The sequence below is a fragment of the Paroedura picta genome, chromosome 1, assembly GCF_049243985.1.
Source record: "Paroedura picta isolate Pp20150507F chromosome 1, Ppicta_v3.0, whole genome shotgun sequence".
Taxonomy (NCBI): domain Eukaryota; kingdom Metazoa; phylum Chordata; class Lepidosauria; order Squamata; family Gekkonidae; genus Paroedura; species Paroedura picta.
This window is the reverse complement of record NC_135369.1, coordinates 153,171,044-153,198,678: the sequence shown is the minus strand read 5'-3', so window position 1 is coordinate 153,198,678 and position 27,635 is coordinate 153,171,044. Positions and strand designations below refer to the sequence as shown.

The 27,635-nt window shown below is 41.3% G+C and overlaps 1 protein-coding gene across 2 annotated transcripts in view; it reads right to left on the bottom strand.

Annotated features, from left to right (window-relative positions):
- CSMD1 (CUB and Sushi multiple domains 1) overlaps nucleotides 1-27,635 on the bottom strand; it is a 1,334,105-nt gene that overhangs the window by 906,567 nt on the left and 399,903 nt on the right. The window lies entirely within an intron of this gene.

Below are 27,635 nucleotides of genomic sequence, written 5' to 3'. Positions count from 1 at the left end.
CATTTTACAGCAAATATGGAAGCAAGTTAGCACTTGCTGTGAAAGAAGGCTTCCAGTGGAAAGTCCTATTGAAATATATCCTCTCTATTATTCATTCTGTGGATTCTTTGCTAACAAGGTTCTATAATTAACAAGTTTCTGGTAGATAGCCATGCTGGTCTGCAGTTGAAGAGCAAGATTCATGTCCACAAGATTTCCAGGGCAAAGATACAGGGCAAAATATATACACACCTATCCTGTTAAAACAGTCCAGTGACTGCTAGTAAGAACAGGTGCCCAACTTATCAGGGGCCCATATTTGCATACCTAGGCAGCTTGCAGACTGGCTACCACCTTGTGGCACATCTGTGACTTCCTGAAGTCTTATTTGGACCCCTGTTGCCCTTCTCCCTGGCCAACCAATCAGAGGGCTGGCCAGGCTTGCACCAGAGTGGAATCAGGCAGACGGACCTGTCTTCAATCTGATACACCTCCCTGGTATTTTACCCAGCGCCCTCTCATATTTGGACTACTATATATATCCTATTACAACTGTCCAGCTACTGCTAGTGATGGATGTTTCTCATAATCCAGTAAAGAAAATGTAACTGTAGAGTTTTGATTAGCAAATCAAAACTTCCCACTTTGATTACTTTGAATTCTATTCTACACTAATTATAAAAACAACTACATCATGTGTTAATACATCTTCAAAATGCTAACATTTTTATTTTGCACATTGATGCATTCATGAATATTAACCAATATATTTGGAATATAACTACCAGGAAAGGGTAAAAAATATTAAAGCAAAATTGTTTAAATGCCTATGTTTTAAACAAATTAAATCCCATTAACAAATCAACACTCTTTACTGAATGTAAAATATGTTTCTCTAGAGAACAATTAGCAGTTCTTTGAATGAAAATACTTTAAAAATGCACCTCACTCATGTTTGTTTTGTCAATAAAGCAAAGACATTTCAGTCTCCCTGAGGTTAATTGCTTAGCTTATTAAAGATGCATGATTCTAAGATTTAAATACACATAGCTGACATTCCATTATTTTCACTTCTCATTACACACACTTTTTTATATACAAGACAACTTCACAGGCTTCTAAACAACAGGAAATTTTCTTTGTGACCCCCATGCTCTTCCTTTAAGATTTTCTATATCTGCACACTATACCAGAGTAGGAGGATGTTGGTATCAGATGCAAAAGATATCTGAGAACTTCCCAAAGATCCTAGTGATTGAAAATATGTTTATGTTCTTATTTTTCACACACACACAAAAATAGAAGCATAGTAAGGAATTTTTTTAAATACTTAAGATACTGATGGATCCCTGGCACAACATCCTGAGACTTCTCTTTGGACTGATGAAATAGCACTGACTTTGACTATTGTGACCTAAAATCAATTTAATGGTACCACTAGTTACCCCACATTCAACTTATTTGCTAATCAAAATTTGACTTTATCAAATGCCTTCTTGCCTCTGTGTTTGCCAGTAACATTATGTTCTACCTCATCTAACATTAATTAATTTCTGAGAACTACCCATGATCCCATTACCAAGCCAATCTTGAACTAACAGTCAAATTCTGCATGTTTACTCTGAAATAACTCTCACTGAGTTCAGTAGGATTTACTCCTAAATAACTGTGCAAATAACTGTGCTATCTAAATTACTAACATTTTGAGGAAAAGAAAAATAGATCAAGTAAGGAAATCACAGCTTTCAGTCATATGAAAAGCTGTATGCATAATGCAACATGAACATTTTTTTCAATACGTGAAGAAGCTACTCAGAGGTGAAGAAAAATATATATTCTAAGTGATGAAATCCTTGTATGCTTCAATATGAAAACTATATGATCTATCAGTGACACAGCTTTGGCATCCTCCCTATTTGGTATGCATGCTGCCTTTAAATGTGACAGTTTGCAGAAGCTTCTACTAAAATTAAGAAAATACTAAGGTTGGCCAGTTGGTTGGTCCTTTCCTACATTATGATCTCAGTAAAAGATGGTCATAAGAAATAAAACAGACTACTGTATATTGAAAGAGCATAAACTCCTGATATCTCTCAAAATATATCAATAGCTGGTGGGAACATTTAAATTAATACAGCAGTTTTTTCATACTTTCTGTACCTTAATTTGCACTCTATTCCTGGAACATCTGAAGAAGTTATGCACATGTGAATCAACTGGTCAGAATAACACACTACTTCTTTTAGTGGAAGAACATTGTCCAACGTTATTGAAACTGACAGCTACAGTCATTTGGGTAGAATAAACACAGGAACAGATTTTAAAATTGTAAAATTAGTGGAAATTCTGCTTCTGCTTGTCATTAGGTGACAGTAGGGCTCAAACAGAAAATGTATTGTCTAAATATAAAATGATGGATCAATAAGAAGAATATTACTCAAAACATCACAATGTAAAGCAAGTGTATCAATAAAATTGATGAGGTATACAATGTCAATATTTGAAAATGTAAATCCATAAACAGTTCTAGCCTTTTTGCCAGGATGGAAAACAAGGACACAGCATTATGGATCCTACGGGCCCTATTGAAATTTTGGATACAGGGAGCCAATAAAATGGCTACCAGGGGTGCATATGGCCAGCCATAAACTGACTGTCCAAATGGTGGGAGCTTATAAGCCAAATACTTCCTTTTGATGAAGGCAGCTGTTTCTCAGTGGGCACTCTCTGCAGATACAAAGATGGTGCCTTTTTGACATTTGTGAAACACCTCATAAAACAGTGAAGTGGAAGCAAGCAAGCAAAGTCAGGATTGGGTTTTGGAAGGAAGTGTATATCACCTGAGTAGGCATCAAAGCAGTTCTATCATGTTCCCCTTCTCAACACTGTGCTTCTGACTCCTTCCAATTTTTGCAGTTCCAGGAATCAGTTTCTCAGAAGTTGTTAAGTACTGGTGGGAAGCGTGAAATGTGGGAAAGATCCACAGATTTTTTCCTCACCGAATTATAGCTTGAATTCTTTATTGCCCCAGACACTTGATGCTATCATATTTCAATGAGCAGGCTACTCAAAGGCAGCCTGCCCTTTGCTGCCTTTTCTGGCAGAGCCACCCTGACAACATCTTGTATTGGCTTTGTATATCAGGTCCTGCACATAGTGCTGAGAGGTACCCATCCCCAGCTCCTCCACAGCTCCTATCAGGTTTAGAAAGGTGTTGTTCAATATCAAGGACTTCTTCTTCTGAGCAATGCTCTCTCACACAGCCAACAATGTGCTGTTACAGATGCTCCCTCCACCACTTTGGCCGTCTCAGAATTCTTGCCAGTCACCCTTACTTATCAGTCTACCCAACCCCTGCCAAACTAGTTTTGGCTTACACGGTCAACAAACAGTCCTATTTAACCAATCTTCACTGTCACATCACAAACACAGGTGAAAAAAGGACCCCCACTAGCCAATTTAGGGAGATCCAAAAATCCCTGCTTGGTTGCTGTGGTGAACTGCTAACCCCATAATGACTAAAGGGACAGTGAATTGGTCAGCCTGCTTGGAGGAGGCACAGCTAGAATATAGGTTGGCAACCAAGCCCCTTCTATTGGCTATTACCAGGAGGCATAGTGGTTAAGAACAGTGGACTCTAATCCAGAGAACCAGGTTTGATTCCCCATTCGTTGACTTGAAGGCTGCTGGGAGATCTTGAGACAGTCACAGTTCTCTCAGAACTAGGGGAGTATATTTGGATCTAGCTGAGCTAAGAATATGCACATAAACACCTTATTGATATTTTCCAGGTATATTTCTTTTGCCAAATGTATCCAGGTATTCTTAGAAAAACAAAGCAGAAATCCTGAGGAAATCCCAGATATATTCAGAAATTTCAGCTAGATCTGAAAACTTTAAAAGGACTGCAGAAATTATCCTGAGGATCAGCTGGAGTGGCGGGGAGCTGAGAGTTCCTTTCTGCTTCAGCTGTGGCTAGCTTCTTTTGCAGGCCATTCTAGAATGAATGAAATAATAAAATAGTTTGCAAGAAAAGCCAACCCAAGATCAGTTGAGCTGAATAGGAATTGAGAGATCAGAGCTCTGTAGTAGGAAATGGCAACCCAGCTAGGATCACTGTGCCTGTGGGGAGCCCATTGCTCCAGGATCGGGCTGGTGTGTTTTTAATGACAATATTTAATGTTGGTCTGTTGGACCCCCAAAAATTCAGAAGAGTTGGTTTTGAGACACCACTTTTCACTACCGCCTTTCATTCCTCTTCCCACAACAGACACCTTGTGAGGGAGGTGAGGCGGAGAGAGAACTGCTCTGTGAGAATAGCACTATCAAGACTATGACTAGCCCAAGATCACCACAGCAGGCTGCATGCAGAGGAGTGGGGAATCAGAACCAGCTCACCAGATTAGAAGCTGCCACTCTTAAGCACTACACCATGTTGGCTCTTTTTGAAAAATCCTGGAGATCAATATCATACCAGTATTTGGATTCAGGATTTTATGGGAATCCCAGATTTTTTTGGGGGGTGGGGGAGGTGTTAATAGACCCAAACTGAAAAATACCAGTTACAAAAATTATACACCCCTACTCAGAACTCTCTCTGCCCCACTTACCTCACAAAGTGACTGTTGTGAAGAAAGGAAGGAAAGCCAATGGTAAACCACTGTGAGACTACTTAGGGAATAGAAAAGCAGGGTATAAAAGCCTTGTTGGTATCCCAGTAGGCTGAGGCAAACTGCTCCTCAGCTTTAATTATGGGATTTCTATTTTCAAGGAACATAAAACAAGTGAAATTGCACAAAAAAGATACTTTATTTATTGGTCTTATTTTTGTTTGAAAATTCATCAAAAATATTTTTGAATAGTTGGGCATTTTATTCAATATAGAAGGGCTGTTTTTGTTACCCATTAGGTGTGAGAAACAAAAGGATTTTTCCTCCATACAACTAAATATGTCAAAATGTACGGCTAAAACTTTATTCCGTGCCTAGAATGCAGGTAGAAGACTTTCTGCCATAGCATCTCATTAAGATTGTTTTGTTTCTCTTAGTTAATTGTCCTGCCAACTATATTTAGAACAGTTCCAATTCTGACAGTTGTAGAGAAGCTGTGTACATCTTACTCCGTTACTATCTACATACTTGAATATTTCCCATCTGGGAGCCATGGCATCTTCTTTCTTCTTCTGCAACTCTTTGAAGTCCCTCTTATTACGACATATCACAATGGAGTTTAGCATAAACTGTACATCAGTTAAGATAGTCGTGTTAGTCATGGTTGCTTTTTCATAACTATGACATTTAATGGTGTTGCTCAAGTTTCGCAAATTTAAAACTCATTTCTAATAGATTTATTTTAACATCTCCAAGAGAAATCATATTTAGTCAACAGTGTATAAGTGATATAAAAAGCAATTAAGAATTAATCCTTTGACATCATAGCTCAGAGATACTTATTTTATTTATGCATTTTATACATTTGATTTATATACCGCCCCTTACTGAAACACGTGACACTTTGGCATGCTATCTGTGGTTCTTCTGATCTCTGATCCCTGGTGTGGGAATGTCCCATGTTTCACGTATGTAAGCAATGGTTTTGCACAATGGGGCTTATGGCTGGAAGATGGTTCCCACCTTGAAATAGTTCCCACAACCTGCCAGCCTCCTTGTTGTAAAGGCCTCGTGCCAGGAATGTGGCTCTTCTGCTTGTTGGTAAACTGTGGATGTGGTTCTCCAGCACCTGCAGAATGAGTATCACTGGAACAGCAATTTTAAGTACTGATGTATCTCCTAATTGTTATTCTTTAATTAGCTCCCTGCTTTTTATAAAGGCAGTCTCTTTAATCATGTTGGGCTTCTTGATTTGTTGGGCTCCTGATTTTCTCAGTATGATCTCTGAAACCCTATAGAACTCCAGCCATACAAACCATTTTGTTTCCGTCTCCATCTTGCCAGACAGGTAGAGTATCTGTGTGTTCTCAAGCAATTAGATGAATTCACTTCTGCTTTGGATGGCACTGTAAGACCGATTATGCACAGGATGAGTGCGCCAGGCCAGTGCTCACACATCAGTGGGGCAAATCCCTGAAAACACAAAATGTCATCACCATCCCAGCCCCTTCCCGGCCCTTGCCCATGTTAGGGCCTCCAATGCCCTGTGAGAAGGCACCATTGGCATTACTGCAGGTGCCATTGGCACTGTGTGACACCTGCGATGTCCCTGAAAGGATACAAAATGTCCCAATGGGCTTTGCGGTGCTGCAGAGCCGGAGGGGCATTTCTAACCCCCCGCAATGGTGTCTGGTGGGACCCCCCGTGTGGCAGCACCTTCCTGCCCTGGAACTGTCCGTGTGCATACACAGATCCAGGTGAACCATATGCACAGGGGGATATCCTGTGTGTACATGGGAAGCAGGTGGGCATGTTTTTCCGCCAACATGTATAGTCGGTCTAAGTGAATTTTCAACAATACAACAAGAGCATCTACCCATTTTACAGTTAATGCTGCAGTGATGAAACTTGCTCGCAAAGACAATGGGCATGAATTGTCCAGTAGTCCACTGGCTGCCTAGACTTTGGCATCAGATCTCTTCATTTGACAGACACTCAAGTCCATGGTGCAGGGAACAAACATCTCTGATTCACATTTCCCATTTACTATGAATTCACCAGCAATGTGATAGTTGGTCTGCAGTATAACAGCTAGATTCTAGGCCAGTAGCACTGTAGAGACCAGTAGCATTTTGAGAGTATTAGCATGATGAGTGCAGAGGGGGAAAGCTTGGGAGCAGAAAATTAGCATCTGAAGTGAGATGACTCTATGTCCCTATTCAGCCGGGTGGTCCATTGTTCAGAAATGGTCAATTTCTGAATCTGAGTTCATTCCCAATTTCAGAACAACTGACCCTCCAGGGATGATTTTCATTTCCCCCACTTTTTTCTCCCAAGTGTTTTCCCACTGCTCAAATCAAGCTAATCCTCCAAATAGCCTGTTAGCCTCCAAAGTGTTACAGGACTTAACTCTAGCATGTTGGCAACCTGTATGCCTCAACAGTATCTATGGCTAAAGACTGGAAAGATAGTGTAGGGGGAAAGGATTAAAACCTGTTCAGTGTCCCAAATTTTCCCCTTATTAGATTGTAGCTCCATACAAAGATAGCTAATACACTGGAATTAGTTCCACAAAGCAGAGTTGAGCGAACATGCACTGGAATAAAATAAGGCCATCGTTTAGAAGCAAGTAAGCAATATCATTTAACTTTAGCCACCGGCTCTGACAAGTTAAATACTTCAGCTGGCTGTTATTGAAGTAGACAGCAAAGTTAGGGACAACCATACCTGCAAGTAAGAGCAAAAGGTCACTGCTGCAAAGCCCATCATAGAGCATTCAATTGATAGGCTGCCTTTTACTCCCTTTTCCTTTCTTCTAGGTAGTTCCATGTACAAAGAATAACTGCACATGTACTTCAGTTACAATGCCTATGTGGCAGTGCTGTTTAAATAGAGGACCTCCATGTATGATTTCCATTGTAGTGGCTCTCACTGGCTGACACAAATGAGTCCAGTCTTTCCAGGTTTCTACATGAGGCAATCTTCATCTGTGACACAATCCCCAGTCACAAACATGGCCCTTGGTGTTTGTAGCAGTAGGAGCAACAGAGAGAGTGAAAAGGAGGAAATAAATACATGCATTTGACTCAACAAAGCACCTGCTTAGCAATGAAGTTACTTCACCACCACCACTAATATATCCTTTCAGAGCTGTCCAGAGGAACAACGTTGCTCAGGTTAAACTGACAAGTCATAAAATGTTGTCAGACTACTGTACATTTTTACTAAGAACTTTGTTTATATTATAATCCTATGCAATTGTTAGAAGAAAACACTTGAAGACACATTACTATAACTTGAGGTAAACTAAACATTGTGCATTCTCATAACTAAGGCAAAGGCAATTTTAGTAGTTTTATGACAGTGAGGGAAAGTCCAAGCATCATTGTTACCCCCCCCCAGCACTGCCTACTTTTGACCGTGCAAGTTATACATGTGCGTAGAGTGGTTACCAAGCTAGCTAGCTGCTGCCTGAGCCAAGAAGGCAGCAAGTGAACACAGCCACCACTGGCTTTCCTTTTTTTTCTCCCATCATTCTTTTTTTTGGGGGGGAGGAAGAAGAAGAAGAAGAAGAAGAAGAAGAAGAAGAAGAAGAAGAAGAAGAGTTGGTTCTTATATGCCACTTTCTCTCTACCCAAAGGAGTCTCAAAGCGGCTTACATTCACCTTCCCTTTCCTCTCCCCTGTGAGGTGGGTGAGGCTGAGAGAGCCCTGATATTCCTGCTCAGTCAGAACAGCTTTATCAGTGCTGTGGCAAGCCCAAGGTCACCCAGCTGGCTGCATGCACCGCTACACCAAGCTGGTGTATGTTCCAGTGTTTCTACATGATAGCTCTTCTTCCAGCCTGTTACAGCCTATAGTATTGGGGTTAGTTACTGAAGGACAAGCAGGGCTAAAATTGCCAATGGCAGTAAGTGAAGTCTGTCAGTAAACACATTAAGTACTTATGAGAGCAGAAAATGAAAATGGCAATGGGAACAATTTCTGTGTCATTTGTTTTCATAATGCACGGCCTTGATACCTATTCAGACATATGAGTGGCCCATCATCGGGAGCTCGCAATGAGCCCCCTCTGCAAATGTGCTGTAGCAAGTACTTTTGAGCTCATTAGAATTAATAGAGCAATCTCTTTGGTTCAGCAAGTCTGAATTAGGACATTTAGTCCTTATGCACATTTTAAGTTCAGGATAGATTGCAGACTTCTAAATAAGCATTCTAAGCAATTCTAATACAATCTCTACATTTAGCAAGAGATCCATCGAAACTGTATAGAAGCACGTGACTAAAGGCTACCTGACTGCTTTATTAGTATTCCTGTAGATAAAATGTTTGATCGAAATGGATGGAAATATGGAAATAGTATGCATTATCAAAACACAGTTAACATTTAGTTGGATCCACTGACTCATTTTCACTTTCTCTTACAGGAACAAAAATCTCTTTCGTCCAATGAAGAAATAATTCTTTCACCAGAACAAGGTTCCTCATGAATTTAAAGGGAGTTGTTGGATCATACCCATCAGGTTTACAAACCATTATAAGATGCAGGCTTGGATCCAGCATAGAATTTCTGCAGATTCGCATTTGTGGAGAGCAAGTTTCTCCTATGCCCCTCACAGTCTAGCCCCCCTCACTGCACACTGCTCAAACACTGCAAATAAAACAAAATAAATGCCAGTGTTGATTAGTTATCCCCAAATCCTTTGCTCCATGTGTGCATCAATAACTACTACATAATCTTTATGAAATTACATTATGATCATATCACAACTGCATTTGCTTTGCACTTCTTTTATCAATGCACATGTGCGCATTGGCAATGTAAGGGAAATGCATGAATGAATAAAAGGAACTGGACATGAACAAGGTGTGATGAAAGGACAGAGAATGGTGATGAGAGGAAAGAACAAGGCATCTTTTTTTTAGTGCAGGGCTGAATGGGGAAAACCTTGTGAATCTGTACACAATCCTGCCAACTCACTTATGTAGAAAGCACAAAAATGGATCCCACAGAGAAGGGAAACTTAAATCTTTATAAGCCCATTGTATGATTTTAGCATTTTCTCAGTGTCATCCTCTGATAAAGGAAGAAAAGGTGGAATCACCTAAGTATAATGAAATAAGGATTCAAGAAGTCAGGTTTTCCTTCCATACATCAGTTTTCTTTACACATAGTGTAGGCAGATTTGCATACAAATTCACAAGGGACAATGTTATAAGGACATTATTTTCAGTAGGTTTGTCTCCTGCATTTGCTGCATTTGATCTTTAAAGACCCATTGTTTTCAATGGGGATAGACCTGGCTTCCAGAATATAGAGGATAGATTTTCCCATTGAAAAAATTGCCTGTTTAAAATCTAAAGGCTGTTAGCAGACCTTGAATATGCAGAGAGAGTAAAGCACCAGGCTGCTTAAAGACTCAAATAGTTTTTATTCAGAAGAGAAACAACTTTGTGTAGAGAGGGGGTAAATAGATTCAACTGCTGTTCTGAGAAACAGGCAACAAGCCAGAAGTCTCCTTTTGAGCCAATCAGGAAACTGGAGGAGATAATTTGAAAATCCCTATCCTATCTATGCTATATATATATCCTCCACTAGCCCCTGCAGGACATCCTGTATCGTCTGCTCAATTATGGACACTGCAGATCTTGTATATTCCAGCCAAGGCCATAGCGCTGTGGACCAGCTGTAAACAGTTGAAGTTTTCCAGATCCAATTCTAGATATCTACTGAGATTAAAATATTGGGATTGGTAAATATCAGGAATGCCTTTCATGGTATCAAATATAACTGATTGATTCAATACAAGAAACTGTGGAAATTTTATGAGATACACAGTATCTAGTTTCATAGCCCTAGATAGAGGGAAGAATTTAGGGCCTTTTCGCACGGGGATCTTTGTTGCAAATTGTTTGCGGAATGAAAAATCGCCATTTAAAATAGTGGAATTCGTCGTTATGCATACCTGCCTTTGTAGTGGAATCAGTTGCGTTTTTTAGCGTTTCCCACAGGCTTCCGGTCTCGGCAGAAATCGCTAGAAAGGAAGCGCTATTGCCAAGCTCGTCCCGCCCCTGGCCGTCAAGCAGCCAATGGGCAGCCGTTAGCATGCTCCCAAACAGCCCCTTTCCCTTTAAGAAAGGTTTTTTAAAAAAAAAAAACAGACCCATAGCAACGAATCTAGGTAGATTCGTTGCTACGGAGAGACCCATCCAGCTGCCTAATGTGAGCTGTCGTTTGATTGTATGATCGTTTGCACGCTGCCTCGAGTGATAAAAAAAAAATCCCCCCCCCTCTCTCACGGGCCCGATTTTCGGCTGAATTTATGTGTAAAAAATAAAGGGACTTTATTTCAGCAAACGGGCTTTTATGTGGTTTGTGCTTAGTGACTAAAGGTGAAGGACTGAAGCCAGGGAAGCCTCTAAACAGAAAGAGGCTCGCTGGTGCGTTTATCCCCGCTCGCTCGGAGAAAAAAAAATGGCGATCGCTTCGCCGGAAGTTTGGAGGAGAGAGCCAGGGGGAGGGACTTTGAAGAACCAGCAACAATGGTAACGCACAGGTCTTTAGCGCTACTGTTGCAGATTGGTTGCAGGAGTGTATCGCTATCCGGAGGGTGAATCCACTTTTCTGGATTCCCCTGAAAGCGCTACAACGAAGCGCTTTTTGCGGGTCGGTTTCAGGATGGCAAATTAGTAGCGTTTCCAATTAGCAACCATTGTGCTATTTTGAAGCCGTGCGAAATGACCCTTAGTTTCCCCCAGCCCCGTCCATTTTGAGAATTCTGGAAATGAAAGAAAACATTATCTACATGGCAGTGTAGATTTCCAAGTGACAATACTGATATGGGATACTTGAGAAATGGGATACTTTCACCTATCTGAGAAATCTGGTAGGCAGAAAAATCATTTCAGTGAATGGAACAATTCTGAGAATTTTATCCCGATTGGATGCAGAAAAAGTTGTGTTCTCCTTTGAAACAAAGGAAATGAAAAATACATTAAAATATTTAAAAAGAATATTTAATAACAAAGTAAAAACTGAAGCCAAGTATTTTGATGCACAGTTAAATCATTACTATGATTAGGTATCTTGCATAACCCCCCCCCCCAATAAATATTAGGGAGCCTGCCACATTGGATAAATATAGGGGTGAGCAAACATTGATATATTTTTTTAAAGTTACTTTTTGGACTAGGCAGACCTTTACTGAATATGAATAGAAAACTATGTTTCTTTGGCTGTTCTACTTGATGACCAAAAGTGTCTTATGTTTTTTTTCTATTTATATTAAGATTTGTTTTTATTTATTTTTTATTTATTTTTGCATTTTCAGATTTATATATCACCCTTCCCCAAAGGATCAATAGTATTGTGTCAACAGTATTGATTCTATGCCCCTTGTAGATTGTTTGGTATTATGGGGTTTTGTTATTTATTTATTTATTTAGGAGTTTTGCTTGAGGTGGATTGCAATTGAAATTTTAAAAACAAGACATGGGACATAAGCCACATAAAAACTATCTACAAAACAGAAGAAGACTATTGAAAATCTGATAAAATAACCCCCTAATTAAAAGACTTGGCAGAAAGATGTGTTGCACCGAAAAAGAAAGTAAAGCAGGCACCAGGCGAGTCTTGTCTATAGTTGCTACCCATCTCACCAATGGAGGTGTGGGAACTGAGATCAGGACTTGGCAGACAAGTCTTAACTGAACACCTGGATAGTACGGGAGAAGATAATCCTTCAGGTGTCTAGTCCCCAAGTGATGTAGGGCCTTTAATGCAAAAAAAAAAAATCAGCATTTTTAATTGGTCCCAGAAGCAGATGGGTAACCAGTACAGATCTTTCTGCATAGGGTAATATGTTACCTGTAACCAACACCTGACAGTATCCTGCCCAAATAGTGTATCATATTAATGTAACCTGGATGGGATTACAGCCTGGATCACTGTAGCCAGATCACACTTCTTGAGGAATGGTTTGTACCATGGTGAACCAGCCTAAGCCAAAAAAGTGTGCTATATGCCATGGAAGAAACCTTCAACCTTAGCACAGCTAGTAGCACTTCCAAGCTAAGAACCTGCTCCTTCAAGGGGAGTGCAACTGAGATAGGCTGTCCACAGTGCCTAAGCAGCTTTTCCATTGACCTCAGTCTTGATTAAGCTTCAGTTTGTTGGCCCTCGAATATCTTACTGCCTTCCCTAGATAAATATTAAGGACATTTACAGAAGTACAGCTAGATGCCATCCACAAAGTGATGGCACTCCAAATCCACAAATAACCCTGCAAATGGTTTCATGTATATGTTAAATGGTATGAGAGACAAGAAGGAACCTGAGGGACCCAACAGCAGAAATGCCAAAAGACTAAGCAGCAGGTCTCCAGTACCTCCTCCTGGAATCAGTTGTACCTTTTCTGTATGATGATCAAAGGATGGCCTGGCACTAATCTGGTAGTGGGGCTAATCCCTGCTTCTAGATGATGTTGGTGCTGGCTTGGACCAAATCAGGCCTTCCATTGCCTCACAGCAAGGGAACGCGGATTCTTCCCATCCTTGCCATAAGCACCAACGGGGCCTATCTCAGGGCAGACCCATGTGGAAGGGGAAGAGTTGGACCTTCCAGGCTCAGCTCCTCCCCCTCCTGTAGCATCCTAGAAGGGACAAAAATGCCTCAGTTGACTCTGCAGCTTGTAACGGCAGTGCAGAGCCAACTGGGGCATTTTTAAAATGTTTACAATGGTAGGATTGCATTGTAACACAACCCCACCTTCTTGAAAATAAGAAAACCCGCTGCCACAAAGCATGACAGAACATCTCTGTCCCCACTGCCTCATATTGAGGTAGGAATCCGGGGTGGACCAGGTCCAGCAGATAAAATCTTCCCCTGCCTGGACCTGGGAAGAGGCGTGCCAAACTGTCTCCTCGCAATGAACTGGCGGCAGCCCAGAATGCACCACCAGTGCAGAAAGGGTGTTGGTCAAGCAAAAGTGGTACCAAGGAAGCATGGTGCCCCTTACTCGCAGTCCAGCCTGTCTCTCCAGAATCATACTCTGCTTGATCAAAGGGTTCAAGATAATCCTCAAAGATGCATTCTCCCTGTCGCTTTCTCAGCAAAGGTCATCAGTCCCAGCAAAGATCTGTCTCAGCAAAGATGATCAGGGTTGCAAAAGGTGTTTTTGTCGCAAGCCAAGACCTGAATCCATATTAAAATGGATCTAGATAATTCATGTCTTTCAAGACTGCATAAAAACATGTAGCAACTGCCCTCTCAAGCACCTTGCCCCAGAATACGAGGTGGTAGTTGTTTAGATCATTGTGGTCCAGGAATGCCGTGCTCAGGAGGGGTCTTGCAACAGCCTCTTTCAAAGCAGTCATACCTGTGTCTTCCCTCTGGCCTTTTATGCCCGGTGGCAGCTACTGTGCGTTGCCGCTGTGCTGTGGCCCATGCATGCACGGTAGTGGGGCATGCTGGGCTGCCCCGGTGTAGCGCCGGCAAGTGCGTTCAACACCAGGAGGGAAGCCAGAGCAGTGGGGGGGGAGGTTTGGACGGCCCGGGATGGAGTGGGAGGGGCCAGGCCCCTTCCGCATGCCCAGGTGGGGGTAGGGGGTCACCCCTGCCAGTTCCGGGGTTCCGCGGAGCCCGCAGGGGCTTGCGGTATCCCTACAGGGACACCGTAGGCTTGGGTCTGGGCGGGCCAACAGGCCCAACGCTGGCGATTATACACAGTGCTGGTCTGCTGCAGCCCCGGCTTATGCAGAAAGCGTTTGCTTAACGTGGGCTTTCTGTAGCCCTGGGCCGGGAGGCGCCCACACTGGCGGCGGCAGCGAGCGTTATCTGTGATTTTTCCCAAAGAGCTGCTGCCGTCAAAGTGGGCATTATGGCCCGTGCATAATAGGCCTCTGAAAGGCATGCATTACTTCCTGAACCCTGTTACCAACCCACACAAGGAACATCATCTGTATAAATCAGCTTTATACATTGTACAGCACCTAACTATATACGTGCCATACAATGTAGATAGCAGATTTACTGATGTACAATGTTGAAAAATGCATGCATTTTAGAAGGAAAAACAGATGTAAGAAAACATAAAATGGCCCCAAAATTTAAACAAACAAACACTGATATAATCTGCAGGAGCTATAAGGAAAGGTATGAAGACGATGACCACCTGGAGTCCCTTGTTTTGTGGAAAGCAGCCCTGGAATTGTGAAACCTTTTAAAAAGGTACTTGAGAAGCTCTGCAGCCTGTGCTGAAAGAGAGCAGTGTGGTACACAGAGATCCTTTAAGAGAGACACTTGAAGCCTCTTAGAGTTTCATAAGATAGTTGTACATTCCCTAAGCCAGACTGAAATGCCTCAGTTAAGGAAAGCTGTTTCAGTCTTGGCCTGAGATGGTGCTTGTGAGACAGCCCCCAAATGCATCCAACTTTGGGAAGGCTACAGGTATCTGCTCCAGGTTATGGAGCTTGAAATTTATACAGATTTCAACAGTGAACTTGAATGGTAACATCCATACAGCCCTTATGTTGCTGGCTGTTGGTCTTCTTCCCTGCCTACGCAAGACTTCTGTCCTCACCAGCCCTCAGCTTGAACTCCCACCATCTTAAGTTTTTTTGTTTCTGCCAAGATGTGGCCTCTACCCCACCAGTTCGCAGCTTCTGTCTCTACCAACTTGCAACCTTCGTTAAGATCAGCTCACATCTCTCTGCCCCATGGTTCTGTAATTTCCATCTTGCCAGGGGCGGCTTACATCTACTGGCTTTGATCTGTTGATGGACTGCTGCTAGCTGTCTGGTGGCTTGCTGCTAGTGAGATTGTGAGGGTCAAAATTGTTGTGAGTAGCAGAAAGACGTTTACTACCTTTCCATACAGCAAAAAAGAGGCTTTAAGAGACTGCCTACTTCCAAATGGGAAGCATTCAAAGGGCTGCCAGTTCAAAACATCAACCTTGGAACCATTTCCTGCCACCTAGCTTCCTGGCTTTTCCCTTCCCAATGAGGCAGTGGAGGAATCTAACGTGTGGACAACCTGCACTCCCCCCCCCCCCCCCGTTCCTTGGGTTGTCAATCAACGCAAGCCACTAACCCCTTCATAGTGGTTGGTTTGGGGACTCAAGCTTCCATCCCCACCGAGTCCTGAAATTAATTTTTTTTAAGAAAATACACTTCTGCATTGCTATGGGGAAACCCCACAACAGTAAAACATTTTCTAAAAAAAAAAAAAAAAAACACCTTTAACTTCCACGGTACAGCAATAAAACATTTCCATAGAGTCCTTTTTGAGATACTTTGTATAATGGTCTCTCTTTATATTCGGGTAGATTTGTGATAGGTTGGCCATGGTAATGGGACCCCAATGATAGTGTGTTCACAATAAAAATTTAAAACACAAAGCCCGGACACCAAGCTAATAGGGAGATGGCTGCTAATAGGGAGATGGCTTTTCTGGAAATGGAGAGGGGAGAGCAGGTGCAAGGGCGAGCAAAATGCTATGGAGACTGTTGTGCATTTCTGAGCGCTCTATGGGACCTGAAGCCTCCCAGCATCTCATCAAATGAGATGGTTGGTGACTGGCATAACCATACGTGAACTGAACAAATTTACAGTCCAGCGGCACCTTGGTCTCAAAGCTGCTACAAGACTCTAAATTCATTCTGCTGCTTCAGACAAAAACACTACCCACTTGAATCTGTCCATATGTTGACTGCTAGTGATGCGGTTGCACCCCAACACCCTCCCCGTTCCTTGGTATACTGATAAGCTGCACTGAAAGATGTGGGAGTTGAAATGACCAGAGTGAGGTTGGAGGCTATCTCATGAAGTGGCTTCAAGAACATCTTATAGGATGCTTATGAGAGCCTATGCGATGGCAGTGAATATGCCAAAGTTAGAATTTTATGCTGACTCCATGGTGCTTCCTGAGAAAGCGGGACGGGGGTGGGTAGGCATTTATGTAGGAAAGCTTTGATTGGCTGCAGCCTTAGTTGGTCTTTTAAGTTGTGCCAGGACTGTGTAGGCATAGCAAGGAGGCCGGCAAAGGAATTTCACAAACAATTCCATTAAGCACAGTGGCAGTGAAAAATTGTAATATTCCATGCCGGCTGGGGTGGCACATGGGCTGAGGAGTGCACTGCATTCCTTAGACATAGTTGAAATAGGGCATGTTACAGTCGTCTCCACCAGACTAATGCTGTTTTTCAGTACCTCTAGTGCAGAGGTGAATATAGCTAAGCGGTTTGTCTGTCAAGACCTAGAAGGAACTCTCTGCTGACTGGCAGTATTATGATGGCTTGTGTTCTACCACTCTACAAACAGGCAATGTTTGAACCCTTCCTCTGCCCCAAACAACCTTCCAATGGTCAAGCCCTTTTTGTGGGAAGGATGCTTTAGCCTGTAGGAAGACTTCAAGCTTTGCTGAGTGGACTGGTGAGATACGAACCAATGTTTAATTTAATTTAATATTCAATTTAAATTAATGAGATAAAATAGGATCTCAAATTGCCAAAGGCAGATGATTGCAAAAGCATTGTAATCCTTTCTTCTCACCTATTAGGGGTTGACTGGAGAAATTGTTTCTGGTGTTTGTTACAGTTCCTCTATAAATGCGATCATTCTGTGAAATGGAGCTCTTTAACCTCTTCTTTCACAGTCATTTACACAGTGAACTTGTTCTAACACATAAGAATAATTTATTTAAGGCCTTTTCTTCATGTTTAGTGCTAGGGATGCACAGTTGAGGAATTTAATTCAGTATCATAATTTCAGAAAGGGCAAGATTATTGTTTTTATTCATGTTTATCAATCTGGAAATTCACATGGGGAATTTTTTATTTTTCAGTAATATTTGGTTTCTACCTTTTATTTCCTATTGGTGAAACATTAAAAAAAATTAGAACATCCTACTTCTAAAGATGTGCACATTTCAATTTAATAAGGCAAAGGGGTCTAATAGCTCTCTTTCATTCCACTGTTCTCATGGGGGAGAGGGGAGATATATGTATATACTCAAGTATAAGCCGATCCCAATATAAGCCAAGGCTCTAATTTCACCACAAAAAACTGGGAAAAATTATTGACTCGAGTATAAGCTGAGGGTGGGAAATGCATCAGCTATAAATAAAAATAACCAATAAAATTACATTAATTGAGGCATCAATAGGTTAAATGTTTTTTAATATTTATTTCAAACAGTAAACTAGCTCTGTAAGTACAAAAGTGGGTCAAGAAGAACAATATGGTATCCACAATAACATTAAAAGTGCAAAAACCTTAGCTCAAACAGCAACTAAGCTAAAACACGAGTTAAATCCTTCAAACCTGGATTCCTCCTTCTCCTCCCCTGTATGTCCAAACAGAGCTTCAGCTGTAGCTGGTGTGAGGTTGTCGGCATAGACATTGTCATCATCACCGAGTTCACAGTCATCACCATCACTGTGGTCGTTCTCCTACAAAGCGCTGTCTTCACTGCCATCCATAGCATCAGAAGGCAAGGGGGGAGTGTCGCATGGACACCTTCCTCCTCTTCAGCAGGATTATTGCGTGAACCTACCCTAGTGGGGGAACTCAGGGTGGCCTAATCACTTAATCCATGTTCCATCAAAGGCACGCCCATCCTGCCTCCCCCCCAATAGATACAGAAAAGACAAGAGGATAAATAGCTGCTTTTTGTACCCCGCTTTTCACTAACCAAAGGAGTCTCAAAGCAGCTTCCCTTCCTCTCCTCATGCCAGACACCCCGAGAGAGCTCTGCTAGAACTGCTCTGTGAGAAGAGTTCTGGCAGGACAACCAAACAGTGCCACCCAGGCCAGCAAACCGTGGTGTGAGGATAGGTAACACATTGCTCAGCCGCCAGGAGAAGGGTAAGCTCCAAGCATTTGGCTGCTTATAAGGCACATGCCTGCTCCCCCCCCCCCATTTAGCATGCAGCGCACCTTTACGCACACCTGTTCTTTCCCTTCTCACGCCTCCCCCTCCCCCAGCCTTGCCGGCACATCAATAGCATCCAGGGTAAGTCCTTGCCGCCTTTTGTAAGGGGTCATGCTGTTCACTGTTGATATTGCTAGGACAGATAAAGAAAGGGTAGGGTGAAAATAAAAGAAATAAGGAATCCAATAGAGACAAAGTTAGTTTATTTTGTTCTGTTGGACGCCAAGGAAAACAGTCCTAACAGAAGTTTGGTTTTAGTTTTGTTTTTTTAAGTCAATTTAATATACTTATGGATAAAAATTTTCAATGTTCAAACATTTAAGAAGTAAAAAGATGCATATGGAGCTGGAGTTTATTCAAAGATGGAGACCTCCTATTGCATACTGGAATAATGTAAAATTGGCAGAAAGTGTAAAGGTTAAGATATTGCAATATGCTTAGATACAAGAAACTATATATGGCTATTTAAGGTGTCATTAAGATAGATCCAATTAATGTTTATAGGTGTATTTAACTATTTCTTTTTTCTATATGTATATGTTTTTTTAATGTCTTCTTTTTTGTCTGTATTTTGTATTCTTTTAATGTCTTCTTTTTTTTTGTATGCAGTACGATAATTCCTTGATAGAAAAGCCAATCAAGTCCTATGGGTTCAATTGTCGTTTACAAAATCATTGGGGCAATAAAAATGTAAAGTTAGTGATTAATGGCAGACATTTTCCCAGTGTCTGCATGTCTGGACTTACGATGCTTTTTACTAATTTGCTACTAATTTACTTTCTCCTTGTATCTGTACTCTTATGATCCCTGTTCCATTGACTGAGGAAGTGTGCATGCACACGAAAGTCCACTCCTGGAACAAATCTTTATTGGTATTAAAGGTGCCATTGTACTCAAATTTTGTTGTACTACTTCAGACCAACAGGGCTATACCCTTGAATCTATCAGTAAATCAATGTTTACGTTTAGATACAGCATTTAAAACCTGAGTTACAGCAAAGCCTGTTTATTAGTCTTGATATTGTAAACTTTTTTTTTGCTCTACTTATTTGCATTTATCAGTTGTAGTAGTATGTTTATTCAGTAACTTGTGTCTTTATTAAGATTAAAATACTCCCAGTGGTGTTTGATAGCTATTCATATAAAGCCTTTCTCTCATAAAGCTGTGTAATCAGGTTATGTCACTACTGGTTTTGTTTTAATCAATTTCTCTTCCAGCAATATTGATGAAACTATAGCACAGAAGTGTTTCAAATGTCTCACATGACAAAAGGAATTTATATTTGTGCACAAACCTCAGGAAAAACAAGCAATTAAGCGTGTAAAGCTCAGAGTAGACTCACCTTATTAATAAAAGATTATTAATAAAAGATTATCATTTGCATTACCTTTGTCCCTATAGGTCGGACAAAACAAAAAATCCATAAACCACAAAGTTTATTTTGGAATTTGAGTGAGAGATAAAGCTTAATTTTCCTTTCAAACATCCAAAGGGAAGAATTTTCTTTGAATATATTTTCCAATTTAAATATAAGTATTTGCAACAACAAACACATGATTGGCAATTCAACCAGCTTATTTGATTTCATTCTTGTATGACAAAAGTGCAAATATCATATATTTGGATTTGGGATGAGTCATGTTTGGTCCCCAAAAATGTAAATTGGCATGTTGGATTGTGTTCACCCTTATACACATCATATTAGTTATGTGTGAATTCAGGTTCATCTACCAATTATACCTTGAACCCACTAACTTCAGACATCATATGAAAAGTCACTTTAGATCATCTAGAACAGTGGTCTGCAACCTTTTTCAGGTTGTAGACCGGTGGGGGGGAGGGAGATCCGTGCGCTGTGCATGCGCGGCAACCCATGCACAAATGTACATGTGCTTCAGGCCTGTGCATGCACATTTGTACCATGCACAGCTGCAAACGCACATGCACGACAACTTTGCACGTGCGCGTTTGCGCTCCTGGTGGGGCCGCAAACGCACATGTGTGGACCTGCCGCACAAAGCGCAAATGTGCATGTCCGGACCTGCTGCGCATGTGTGTTTGCACCAGTGGCCGCGCTTCCCTCTCCCCCCCTCCCGCAGAAAGAAGCTTGCTGGGCCACAAGCTAATTGGCCTGTTTGGTGGCCGCTTTGCTTGCGGCCTGGGAAGTTTCTCACTACGGGGGGGAGGCGGGGAGAGGGAGCCGCGGCCTGGTGCTGAGGCCTTCCGGGCCGTGGCCCGGTGGTTGGGGACCACTGATCTAGAAAATCCCTAATGGGATTCCAGGTGGGCAGGGGCAGTACAAAATGATCCCATCCTTAGAAGCTGACCAGAATTAATGGAAACTCTGATACATATGCTTCAATTGAAATTACTGTTGTGCCATTCTGCCTCTCATCATTCCATCTCCAACCCCGTCACCATCAACACACCGATATGCAAGATCTATGTCTTTGTCTTCCATTTAGATATCAGGGGGCCAATGAGCTTGCTGACAGGATGTACAAATAATTCCCAAAGTCTCTGTGAATGAATCCTTTTTCAGCTCAAGTCTGAAACAAAGGTGACATTTCTATGTCACTCTTGACTAGTTTTTACTATAGGAAACAATAGTTTCATCCCCCTCTGATTTGCAGAAAGCCCATTTCCTGATGATATTTTATATCAAGTTTCTGTCAGTAAAATTTCTATAAGGAGTCTAGACTTCATAAATATAGTGCCATTTGATGGTGACATTTTTAGTTACTTAGTAAAGACGGCCTGAAAAAGAAGAAAAAGAAGAGTTGGTTTTATACCCTGCTTTTCACTACTCAAAGGAGTCTCCTTCCCTTCCTCTATTCACGACAGACACCCTGTGAGGTAGGCGAAGCTGAGAGAACTCTGAGAGAAAATGCTCTGTGAGAACAGCTCTAACATAACTGTGACTAGCCCAAGGTCACCCTGCTGGCCGCTTGTGGAGGAGTGAAGGAATCAAACCCAGCTCTCCAGATTAGAAGCTGCTGCTTTTAACCACTACACTAAACTGGTTCTTGGTGTAGTGAGGCCACAGAGCTACCACTTTTTTTGTACTGGGCATAATTCATTGTCTCTGACAGATTCCTGATATGAGTCCAGTGGCACCTTTAAGAATTCTGGGTATAGGCTTTTGAGTACATGCACATATCTTCAGATACCCAAGTATTGAAAGAAAATACCAGATATCTGATGATGAATGCATACTCAGGATAGTTTACCTCCAGAATAAAATTTTGTTCATTGTAAAGTTGCCACTGGATTTACTGTCCTATTGCTTCAGATGGACATGACTACAAACCTGGATCTAGCTTCTTGATATGCAGCAGTTAAGCAGATGGGTCAAAGAGATAAAGGGTTGGAACCTACAAGCTTTCTACTCATAGGTTCCTCCAACTTTCCTTTCCCCCCTAGCATCCTGTGAAAAAACCAATACACATGAGTAGATTTAGGCAGTTTTACACCTCTGTAAAAGTGCAGGCATAATAGTCAATCATGTTAGGACCCACAGACACATCCCCAAACAGTTCTGAAACCTCCCTTTCCTATTCCTGTCCCTACTGAGCTATAATGTTACATTTAAAGGACAAAGTGTGTGTGTGTGTGTCTGTGTCTGTGTGTGAGGGGGGGGGGAGTCAGCACTGGCTCTTTTTCCACATGGAAGAGAAAAAGAGCTGGCATTTTGTACCCCAGTTTTTACTACTCTCAAATCAGCTTATAGTTGCTTAGCTTTCATCTCCTCACAATAGACACCCTGCAAGGTGGGTGGGGCTGAGGAAGCTCTGAGCAAACTGTCATTTGCCAAAGGTCACCCAGCTGGCTGAATGCGGTAGTGGGGAATGAAACCCAGTTCTCCAGATTAAAGCCCACCATTCTTAAACACTACACCAATGTGGGCATCACAGCTACTCTAAAGACTTTAAACTGGAGGCAAACTGCTTTATTCTTCTCCTGTGGATTACAAGGAAAAGCTCCAGGAAGATCATACTATGTGCTCAGAATGAACACAACATCATGTGGCAACTCCCCTTCAATCCAGGGGCATTGTACTTTCCATGTGAGGAAAATCCCATTGTGGAAATATTCTTTGTTGATCTGCACAATACGTTGTTATTTCAGACATGACAGGATTATAAATTAATTTCTAATCCTAAACGAACAACATACTTCCTTGGCAAAGAAATTCTATATCAAGGCAGAATGCACCAGGGGAAGGTGTCACTCATATCCTTTCTGCACAATGGTGGCTCATGCAGCTGCCACCGGTTTCTTGTGACAGGGCAGTTAGCTCCAACATTTCCCAGGTTCATATAGGGGAAGATTTTCCCTAACCAGGCCAGGTCCGCCCCGAATTACTGCCTCAACATGAGACGGTTGGAACACAAAGGTTCTGCTGTGCATTGTAGCAGCAGGGACATTATTTTCATGAAGTTGGGATTGCATTGTAAAAAAATTGTGAAAAATTTTTTAATGCCCCAGTCAGCTGCACACCACCATGAATCCCCATGAAACCGACTGGAGCATTTTTTATCCTTTCCAGGACAACGTAAGCAGGGGAGGAGCCAGGCCTGGACAATAGAGCTAGGCCTCTTCCCCTTCCACAAAATCCTGGCCTGGGATAGGCCTTATTGGCACCTGCAGGGCAAAAGGGAATGCAGAAATATCCATGTTCCCTTGCCACGGGGCAATGGAGGACCTAAATCAGGTCAGGGTCAGGATGGAAATGGGATACTACCGACATCATGTGGAAGCATAGATTAGCCCCACTGCCATACAACTGCTGGCCTGGCCTTTTCCCCCCATGCAGAAATGGTCTCAGTGTTACAAAACATGCTTGATATTTGGGAGTAAATATAACAGATCAAAGTGACAAACTGTAAAAAGAAGATTACCAGAAGACTTGGACAATAAAAACTGAAATCATACAGAGGAACTCCTGGCTAGGATGAACAGTTAAAATAAGTATACTCCCAAAATTAAACTTTTTATTTCAAATATTAGCTATTTATACTATGGTGACTATATAACCATGGCTAAGAGTATTAACTAGATTTTTATGGAATGGGAAAAGATCAAGGCTAAGATTCAAGGTGTTACAAGAAAATTAAAAAACGCTAAGGTCTTTCAGTTCCCAATATTAAATGATACAAGCAAGCAACAGTATTGGTTTAGATAACAGGCTGGATAATAATGTTAGAGACAATGGATACTAAAGATGGAATCCATAATTATTTATGGGTTAAAAATCACTGAGAATGTTTCAGAAGCAAGATGGGGAACATATTATAAGGGACAGCTTGCTAAGGATATGGTTTCAGCGTAGAGAATGACTGAGTCCATCAACTTTACCACTGAACTCTCTAATGAACATTATGATTTAAGTCCAAGAAAGGAAATAGACAACTTGTGAGAGTATAGAGAATAATCAAGAGAAAATAAAAGACTGGCAAACAGTCAAGAAATTAAGAAAGAATATACTCTGCCTAGTTTATTATCAAATCGTCTCAAACTTAAAAAAAAAATTTAGAACGGTGGTGGTCATTTAAGAGGGAAAAAATGGTGGGAAAACAAGTCAAGCTGGAGGGACCTTTAATGCAAGTATTTAAAAATGTAATGTCTAGTTTGTACCTATTTCATTCTTTATGCACATTTTGCAACTAGCGGGTCTTGGCACCACAGTCCTTTAACAATGGAGCAAGGCCATTATGGTTGAGAAGTCCACATCAGAAAAATGACCAGGGTCTAGAATAAACAATATTTATCTCCCATTTTGAAATCATGAGAGCTTTTACATGGATCCAGTACTTCAATAAGAGAAAGCTGAGATGCCAGTAAAAGCAAACTTCCATATGCAATGAACAGAAACAGAAGGAAATTCTCTATTATCCTGTTGCATTTTTTCCTGTGTGGATAAAAGGTGAATATTCTAATTATTAAAAGGATGTATATTTTTATTAGCATTCTAATCCTCCTAAAATGCTTGCTTGGAGAGAAATAATAATTTAAAAAACCCACAAATAAACGAGTTAAAAGTTTGAGCTGTTTTCCTGTTAGCTGTCTAAAATAAATTACTTTGTTTATGTGCTAGTACAGATGATAGTATAATCATATTAGAAGATATAGGGTGGAGCAGAGCAGAAAGTGTGCAAGACTACTTTCTACCCGTTTTGCACCCTGGCCCAGTCTTTGACACTGATATAACTCCACTTATAGTCTTACAATACAGTTTGGTGTGCAGACCAGGTTCTCAAAAAAATATGTGCTCCTCAATTTTGACCTTCCTACCATGTGCAGGGAAAATGTATCATTCCAACAAACTCTATATTTAGCATCAAAATAAGACCGATTCTTCCTCTAATAAAAACAGGTCTTTGTTTCCTCTCAGAAAAATAAAATCTACTTACGGCAACCTTCATTAAGGAGCTGCTATCAACAGAAATCCACTTTAGTTCACACACCTTGCTTGTTACTGGTTTATCACCAGCGCGGTAATAACTATGCTAGTGTGATTGATACAATACCTTGCAGGCTCTCATGTTAAAGATCTGTACAATTGCTCCAAAGGAGCCATTATGTTACAAGCTATCATAAATTTCTATATTCAGATTTTGCTCTATAGCACTTTATGATCCTTTGGAGATGTTGGTTTGGCCTACGGAAAAAAAACAATTTGCATTTTTGAAAAACACCTAAGCATTTAAATATATGACAGAAAATAATTCTGGTCCTTAAGGAATTTGCAGATTTGGAACCAGGTTTTAACATAAGAGCAATTCATGTGCTAGAAGGATTGATCATACACTACACAACTTCCTTTGTTGGTAGGGATGCAAGTCTCCAAGTAGGACCTGGAAATCCCCTGGAATTATAGCTCATCTCACACAAAAGAAATCAGTTCCCATGGAGAAAATGGTTGTTTTGGAGTGTGAATTCCATAGCATTATACCAAAATAAATGCCTATGCATTTAATGGCTTAAGGTATAATAATTTTTACAAACACTGTTGTACAAAGTCTTTTACTTCAATTTATTGCTTGAAGTGTTTACAGGAAAATCAAGATGATTGTTTCTGGCAATATGGCTTTTCTCAATTGATAATTCATATAAAACAAAAGTTTTTCATGTATTCCAAAGGCCCATTATGCACGGGCCTGCACTGATGGAAGGTTAAAATCACCAATAACGCTCGCTGCTGCTGCCAGTGTGGGCACCTCCAAGCCCAGGGCTACGGAAGGCCCGCATTAAGTGAATACGGGATCTTCCGTAGCTTCCTGGGTAAGCTGGGGCTGTGGTGGGCTGGAACTGTGCATAATCGCCAGCGCCAGGTCTGTCGGCCTGCCCAGTCCCAACCCTATGGTGTCCCTGTAGGGACACCGCGTGCCCCTGCAGGCTCTGTGGAGCTCCAGAGCTGGCAGGGGTGACCCCCTACCCCCACCTGGCCTTGCAGAGGTGGCCTGGGCCCCCTCACTCCCCCCGGGCCGTCCAAACCTCCCCCCCCACCGCACCGGCTTACCTTCTGGCCCTGGTGTTCAGCATGCGTGCTACGCCGTGGCAACCCAGCATGCCCCACCCCCGTGCATACGCAACGCAACGACATGGCGGCAGCTCGCAGTAGCTGCCGCCATGCATAAGAGGCCACTGAGAGCTTTCCAAAGAACATGGAGTTTTATTCGCAGCTTAGTCTATATTCATTACTCAGACTTCTGTGACTGATAAATTGAAGTAAAAGATTTTGGACAACAGCATTTGTAGAAATTATTATACCTCAAGGCATTATTTGCATGGGCATTTCTTTTGGTGTTCATATATCTCTTTGCAAACCCTTATTCTAATTGCCACTCCTGGCTCTACCCCCAATGTCTCCAGGTATTTCCCAATCCAGAGCTGGCAACTCTATTTGTTGGTGATGTTGACATAGCAAAACATGACACAACATAACCAGATAGCAATATTCTGGCAGAAACTAAGCCAATCTTGAGAAAGATGGTCTTGTACTGAATTCTCATCATACATAAAGACCTGACTGAAAGTACAAATTACACTACAACCCTGATTGGTTCTCCTAGGCAGTGTGAGCATGTATGTGTAACAATTTTGAAACAGAGAAAAAATAAGAGGGAAATGAGGTGATTAACTGTTCCTCTTCTAGCCCATTTACTGAACAATAATTTCTCAAAACCAATAGATCTCCAATGTTAAACATGGGGATAGAGCTGCGCTAGGGACGATAAACAGCAGAAAGACTTCTTTTATTCCATACTTTCCTGAATGACAATGCACTTTTTTACAGGTTTCATTTGATGTAACTTTAGTAAAACATGCAGTTTACTGTGTCGATATTTACCTCAATTGTATGTTTTCTTCTGAACAAATTCCTGCCAGTTTAATACATCATCCCTCATTTATCAATCCAGGCTCTCAGATTTTATCCACTCAATTCTTTTAAAAGTTTGCAGGGTTTAGTTGTACAGGCAGGAAATTGCAACTGAAAAAAATTTGGGGTGAGATGTAGCATCTCCATGAAATCCATTACACTATAAACAGACGGCTCTGGAAATCTGTTCCTAGTAAATCTACTGATTTGAAATTCATACTTATTTGGAGGGATGAGTAAAATTCTTGAATGTGCAAGTGTTTTTTTTTTTTTAATACATGGATGTTCTCATCATCATTTTCTATAAAAGCCTATGGCAGAAATCCATATGCTAACATTCAGGTTAGAAATGAAAGAATTGTTACTGGATTAAAATATATGCTTCCAAGGACTTTTCCTAATATTTGATTCCCCCTCTTCCAGCATAAAATAGATGTACAAAGGAGCTGTCTGTCTGTACTGAATTTTTCAAAGTTCCTACGAATAACTCTTTTTTTAATGAAAGTTTTTTTTGTAGACTTTTGTAGGCTGATTGTTGTGTTTCCCTACCTACTATCGCCACTGAAATCAAGATGTTCTCGCTATTAACACAATGTTGCTATCTTTCATTTAGCAGTCAATAAAGATTTTATTTTATGGCAGTAACTTCAGTCTTAAAAATAATTATTTGGATTTTACACATAGTTTTCAAAAGCAGTTGAAATGGCTTTATCACATTTTTTTGGTATTCCAT